Consider the following 7,782-nt stretch of genomic DNA (forward strand, 5'->3'; position numbering starts at 1 on the left):
ATCGGCGCATGCGTGCTGTTTTGCTTGGTCCTGGTTATGCGGAGGGGGCGGCTTCTGGTCGGAAAAACTGCGAGGTGGCGAATGTGAGATCCCAAGGGACTTTCTTTCTTTTCTTTTTACTATGAACACCTTTCGATTTTTAAAACGGCAGACTGTTGATTTTCTTTATTAATGAAGATTACAAATAATTTAATTTATGCAAATAAGGGAATAATTTAAATAAATAATAATTTGAATTATTTGAATAAATACTTTACTTCTTACTGTTTTGACAACTTAAGTCAGAAACAGCAAACCCTCATCCCACAGGAGGAGAACCTAAAAGTGAGTTATCATGTAACTGAACAACAGCTGCCAAAAAATTTTGCCACATACAGAGTAGTTTGTTTACCTTTGTCTCTGAGTAGCTAGTGAAATAAAGTGAGTTTAGCCGGCTCTGAATCAACCAAGAACACTTTATTGCAAGAAGAAACAGTCACAGAGGAACACAGGCAAAACTGCAACTATATACTATCTGGCCATGGTTAACCCCACACACACACACACCCCAAGCAGGCAACAGTTACTCCTATTGGCTCACTCCAGAATCTTTCATTTGCATCTCTTTGCTACAAGTTGTTACATTCCTAGCATCCTGATTGGTCAGGCTGCAGGATCCTGGTTTGCAAGGAGTGCTTGTCTCATGCTCAGGCATCGAGAACCCAGTGAAATGCAATACATCACAGCCAGGATGATTTCACTTCTAGAGAAAGAGAGTTCTGATTAAATAATGGGGAGAGCAATTTAGCTCTTAGTTCTGACATTTCAGGACAATTGAAGACGATGTGGTCTCCAGAGCCAATTTTGCTGCTACCACAATTGCAGAATCTAAGTGTGGAACCCTGGATGGAGGGTTCTGGTTTGTGACTGGTCTATTCAACTGTGCCTAGGGTTGCCAACTCCAGGCTGGAAAATTCCTGGAGATTTGGACTTGGAGCCTCGGGAGGGAAGGTGCCTTAACAGGGTATAATGCCCTGGTGCCCCCTCTTTAAAGCAGCCATTTTCCCCAGGGGAACTGATTTCTGTAGTTTGGAGATCAGTTTGTAATTCCAGGAGATTTCCAGGCCCCACCTGGAGGCTGACAGCCCTAACTGTACCTCTTTGACTTCTGCCAAAGAGCTTCAGTTTCCATGCATTATTTTAATTCTTCGAAACATATCTACACTATAAACAGTGAAAAATCAGTATTTGGTTTCAAGCTGGATTCTTTGCTTTTACCACTGGGCTACATGTTCCCTGCCAAGTCATTTCAAAAAGCATGCTAGAGGGCTGGGATAGTCACATGGATAGTCACTTCTTGGGATATGAGTTCTTAAAAACTTAGAAAATGGTGAGTGCAAGAATGTTCTTGCCAATAACTCCCAATAGGACAGTCCCTTCAAGCTTTAAGATCATTGCATGTACTAACTAGAAAGGAAATGTTATATGTTTGCAGATGCCTCAGAGCTCAAAGGATCAGAAAATTCTTACCATCAAATATCTGTGCAATATCAAGGAACATTTTTTTCCAAACCACCCACAACTGGGGATAGCTTTTTCAAAGAAATCTTTCCTTTAGACATCCTTTGAATTCTGCCACATTTTTTTCTCTCTTGTCAAGTTTTGGAAAGGCAGCAATGGTGGAGTTTTTAACTGAATAGCAGGACTAGCAGAAAATGCCAATTCATGGTGAACCAGGAAGCCAGGAAAGGTTCCTGTATGTTTCATCTTCCACCATGCTCAGCCACAGACATTTTCTTTCATTGCTCAGTATAAAACTCCAAAAGAGAGTGTGCCACCCTGATGGACTTGGCGCATGCATGGACTATTCCCACTGTGTGTCATGTGCTCTCAGGCAGGTGCACCCATCCCCTCAGCTCCATTTTCAGTGCCACAAAGAATAGACATTTTCAGAGTAGGTCCATTGCTTGAAAAGATTTGCCGTTCCTCCGTTGCTCTTGTCCTTCGTATTATATGCAGCCCTCGGACTTGGGGAAATGGGAGTCCCACCATTCACAAGTTTTTCAGGATCAAGACCCTGATGCTGGGGAATACTTGGACTGTCATCATACACACCATTACTGACAATCGTACCGTGCAGGGCTGCAGCAAGAATTTTAAGATGGGGGGGGGGGGGCCACAGACACAATTTTTGTTTTAGGGGGCCACCTGAGGTGCACACAGCTGCAACTATTATTAGGAAGGGAATTGAAAACAAATCAGCCAGTATCATAATGCCCCTGTATAAATCGATGGTGCGGTCTCATTTGGAGTACTGTGTGCAGTTCTGGTCGCCGCACCTCAAAAAGGATATTATAGCATTGGAGAAAGTTCAGAAAAGGGCAACTAGAATGATTAAAGGGCTGGAACACCTTCCCTATGAAGAAAGGTTGAAACGCTTAGGGCTCTTTAGCTTGGAGAAACGTCGACTGAGGGGTGACATGATAGAGGTTTACAAGATGCATGGGATGGAGAAAGTAGAGAAAGAAGTACTTTTCTCCCTTTCTCACAATACGAGAACTCGTGGGCATTCGATGAAATTGCTGAGCAGACAGGTTAAAACGGATAAAAGGAAGTACTTCTTCACCCAAAGGGTGATTAACATGTGGAATTCACTGCCACAGGAGGTGGTGGCGGCCACAAGCATGGCCACCTTCAAGAGGGGGTTAGATAAAAATATGGAGCAGAGGTCCATCAGTGGCTATTAGCCACAGTGTGTGTGTGTGTGTGTGTATATATATATATATATATATTTGGCCGCTGTGTGACACAGAATGTTGGACTGGATGGGCCATTGGCCTGATCTAACATGGCTTCTCTTATGTTCTTATGTATATGTGAACTAAAATGTGACTGGAGTTCTTGCCTGGCTCATTGGAGCCTGTAGGACTGAGCTTGGAAACACAGAAACAATAGGCGGCAGAATCCAAATCCCTGCTGCCCTGCTGCAATCACGAGCCCCCTGCTGGTTGAATGGTCCAATAGCACGCTAGCGCAGGAACTTTGAGTGTATATATAGCCGGCCTTGTCGGCCCAGTCTTCAATCTTTGAGTGCAGTGCTATACTATGCTGTATCTAATAAAAGAGCTATGATCACACTACCACCTCACCTCATCATTGCGTGGAATCCTCCTGGGAAACAACCAGGAGGAACTGGGAGTCCTAATACAGGAAGGGGACTATGACCTCAAAGGCCTTACTGAAACTTGGCGAGGTGACAATGACAATTGGAATATTGAGACTGAGGGATGCAACTTATTTAAATGAGACAGACAAATAAGGAAGGGTGGAGGCATAGCATTATGCCTGAAGAAGGTATATACTTGTGAGGAAATACATGAATCTGAACATGGCAGTTCAGTTGAGAGTCTTAGGGTAAAAATAAAAGGAGTAATAAATAACAGTGATATTATGGTGGGGGTCTTCTATAGACCACCAAGCCAAGCAGAGGACTTAGAGTATATACTCCTACAACAGATTGGAAAGTTCTCAAAGAGAAGGGACACAGTGATCATGATAGATTTCAATTATCCAGACATCTGTTGGAAGTCCAACTCTGCTAAAAATGAAAGGTCAAATTCCTGACTTGTCTTGCTGACAACTTCATTTTCCAGAAAGTGGCGAAGGAGACAAGGGGATCTGCTATCTTGGACTTGATTCTCACTAACAGGGAAGAACTGGTTGAAGAGGTGGAAGTAAGTGGGCAGCCTGTGTAGTAGTGACCATGTGATTTTGGAATTTACAGTCTTGGGGAGGGGAAAATCTGTACACAGTCAGACGTGTATGTTGGACTTCAGGAATGCACATTTTGGCACAATTAGAGTGATGCTGGGTAAAATCCCATGATCAAAAATACTTAACGGGAACAGAGTTGAAGAGTGGTGGGAGTTTCTAAAAAGCAAATGTTGAAGGCACAATCACAAAAAATTCCTAAGAGAAGGGAAATTGGGAGGAGCCTCAGAAGCCAAGGTGGTTCCATAACCAGCTCTCTAAAGGCTTGAGAAATAAGAAAAGACTCATTTGGGAAATGGAAGGAGGGTCTTATAACCAAGGATGAATATAAACAAATAACCAACACTTGTAGAGAAAAGAGTTAGGAAAGCTAAAGCTCAGTATGAGCTTAGCCTAGCCAAAGATGCTAAAAACAACAAAGAAGGGTTCATTTCTTTGTATAAAGTAAGAAAAATAGCAAGGATATAGTAGGCCCATTGCGAGGACAGGAAAGTGAAAATGATACAGGTGGTGAAGAGAGGGCAGAACTGCTCAGTTCCTACCTTTCCTCACTCTTCTCTTGTGAGGGAAATAGTGCTCAACATGGCAAAACCAGAACATACGATGAGGGAAGGGAGTTGCAGCCTAGGATCAGCATAGGATTAGTACATAAACAGCTAGTTTCTTTAAATTAAACTAAGTCCTCTAGGCCAGATGAACTGCATCCAAGGGTACTAAAAGAACATGGGTGTAATTTCTGAGCCCCTGGCCACAGCGGCGTCACTAGGGCGGGGCCAAGGGGGCCATCGGCCCTCCCCCAGAGCATTCTCATTGGCCCCAGGCACTGACCCATGCCCCCCCCCAACAGGAAGGGGCTGGAAGGGGGATCCATTCCTTTACATGCGAGGGCAAAGGCTGCAGAGAACTCTCCTTAGCGCCTGCTCGCGTTTGTTCCCCGCCCTCTTTGCCCGACGCTAAAATGCTGCAATCCTCATAGCTTATCAGGAAAGGCAAACCCTTCCTTTGGAATTCCTGTTTGCTTAGAAATAAACTGCAAGTGCTGCGGCTTGCCACGGGACTTTGCAACCTCTTTTGCAGCACGCGGTAAGCAAACCTCGGCCTTCTTCTAAGGCTTGCACGGTGAACAAACCTCGGCCTTCTCCTAAAGTTTGCACTCACTCGTCCCAAAAAAGCCTCCACGCGCAAACTCCGAGAAACTAACTAGGCCGTGAGCAATGTGCATTCCAGAGCCCAGCCTTCCCTGTGTGTCTGCGCGTCTCTTGATTGGCAACGCCACGTTCCCAGCGGATTGGTCGGATCTCCCGGAGTTGGAGATGAACCACCAATGGGAAATGGGCACGGAGAGAAGGAGGGTGGGCTCGGAATGTTCCCCGGGAGGACCCGTCGCTGGAGGATCCCAGGAAGCCGATCTTCCAAACTGGGGTTTTTGCAAACTCGCTTTTTTTCTCTGCAATCGTCTTTTTCCGCCGCCGCGGGTGCTTTGAGAGCAGGTAAAGGGAAGCGGTGGGCGGGCCGAGGCGCTTTTCCTCTGGGAGGAAAGCCTTGTTGAGATGCCGAACTCGGGTCCTTGGTTCACCCGGCTGGGCTGGGTGCGAGGAGAGGGGAGATTCCCTTCTTTGCCCCGTGTGTGCAGAGGGGGTGACGCAGCCCTCCAAAAGAGGTGATGCCCAATGGGGGGGGTGACTTGAATCAGTTACACCCCAGGGTGCAACCCACCCTAGTGACGCCTCTGTCTGGCCATTATTTCTGAGAATTCTTGGAGAACAGGTGAGGTGAGGTGCCAGAAAATTGGAATTAGGCAAATGATGTCCCCATCTTCAAGAAGGAGAAAAGAGGGGTCCCAGTAACTACCAACCTGTCAGCTTGACGTGTATACCTGGAAAAGTTTTCAATTTTAAAAGTTTTATTAGTTTCAGAAAATTAGGGGTAGGGAATAGAGAGAATAGAAAACAAAAATACATAGGCCGTTTTCCCACAGAGCTTACCGCAGAGCGACGTCCCTCTTCACCGTGCAGCGTCTGCGCGGATTTCTCACCAACTGCTCCACAGAACCAGGAAGTGCCAGACCTTTTGCGTCGCAGATGTAAACCGCTAAAAACCAGTTTACGTTAGCGACGCGGCTCTTCCTGGTTATGTGGAGCAGTTGGTGGGAAATCCGCGCAGACACTGCGCGGTGAAGAGGGACGTCGCTCCGCGGTAAGCTCTGTGGGAAAACGGCCATATTAATCTTATTCTGCATAAAAAATACTTTCAAAGAATACAAGTCTACATCTGCAATACTTTCTTAAAATACTTAAATTGTCACATATTATTATCTCTAAACTATGCATCCTCAACATTTTAATATTTTATGTTATGAATCTTTTTGTTAAGATATCTATTGGTTTTGACAATTCCAATAAAGGCAATTTTGGAATACAAAATACAGGGGAAAAGGAGATATAAGTTCACACCAGAGAATCTTAAGAGTCTTGAGTGTCTAGCCAGCCATAAAATTTCATCCAATGTTTTCTTGCTTCTTCCTTAGATTTCCCAGCCAACAGCTGGGACAAGAAGTCCAGCTCTGCTATTTCCAGAATTTTTCCCACCAAGTCCATTCTCGTGGGAATTTCCTGAGATTTCCATTTCTGCACCAAGAGAATCCTGGCTGCTGTATTGAAATGTGCCAACAAATGTCTCATTTCTTTGGATTAGTCCTCAGGGAATATATTCAATAAAAGCAATTCTGGTCTGAATTGAATCTGTGTCTTCATAATCTTCTGCAGTAGTTCATGAACCATTTTCCAATAGTCCTTCACCATCTCACATGTCCACCACATATGATAAAAGGAAACAACCTGTTTAGTACATTTCCAACATTTGTTAGACATATTAGTATAGATCTTGCACAATTTCTGTGGGGTCAAGTACCATCTATAAAACATCTTATACAAATTTTCTTTAAAAGTTACTGACCTAGTTAATTTAACATTGAACTTCCACAATCTCTCCCATTCTAATGTAATATTGTGAGCAAAGTTTTTCACCCATTGAACCATACAATCTTTTACAACTTCGTCTTGCATCTTCATCTGCAGTAGATATGCATATAGTTTAGAGATTAACTTTTCCTGTGGACCTAAAAATATTTTATCAAATGGGTATTGTTCTGTAATGAAACCTGTAATCTTGTCTTTGACATACCTAGATTCAACTTGCAGTCTCAACCACCAGTTCATTTTAATGTCCATATTTTCCAACTCCTCTCTAGTTTTCAGCTGATTATCTTTTCCCAACAAGTCATCATATCTATAACTCTGATTTGGTTTTAAAAGATTTGGATGAGTAAATGCTTCCACTGAGGGGACCCATCTTGGAATTTTTTGATAAATTCTCATTTTTAACCATGCCCACGTATGATACAAGGATGTCCGAAGCCAATGGTTCTTAAAATAGGAATGGCCTTCAAGTCTTTGTTACCATAGATACGCATGCTACCCCATAGTGAGATCATGTCCCTCTAACAACAATTGTCTCTTGTCATTCAGTAATGTCCTGTCTCTTACCCACAAAAGCACAGGAACTTTGTAATACAATTGCCAGTCTGGAAGGCCCATACCTGTTCTTAATTTGGAGTCTTGCAGTGTCTTTAGTTTGACTCTAGGGTTTTTGCCTTGCCAAACATATTTAAAGACCATCTTATTAAATTCTTGAAAAAATCCACTATTTAAAAATACTGGAATAGTTTGAAACAAAAATAATAGCCTTGGAAGGATATTCATCTTTATTAAGGTTATTCTTCCCATTAAGGATAAGTTCAAATCATGCGATTTTTCCAAATCTTTTTTAATTTCTTTAAATAGTTTATAATAATTTTCTGTTTTTAAATTACTGCACTTATTTGAAATAAGCACACGTAGATATTTGATTCTTTTCTCATTCAAAAACCCTGATTTTTACTGAAGAGATTGGATTTGTTCCATCGTCATATTCTTTGTCAAAAATTTTGTTTTGTGGTAATTGATCTTCAATCCTGCCCAGTAACCAAATTGT

Source organism: Heteronotia binoei, chromosome 9 (assembly GCF_032191835.1).
Source record: "Heteronotia binoei isolate CCM8104 ecotype False Entrance Well chromosome 9, APGP_CSIRO_Hbin_v1, whole genome shotgun sequence".
In the NCBI taxonomy this organism is placed as follows: domain Eukaryota; kingdom Metazoa; phylum Chordata; class Lepidosauria; order Squamata; family Gekkonidae; genus Heteronotia; species Heteronotia binoei.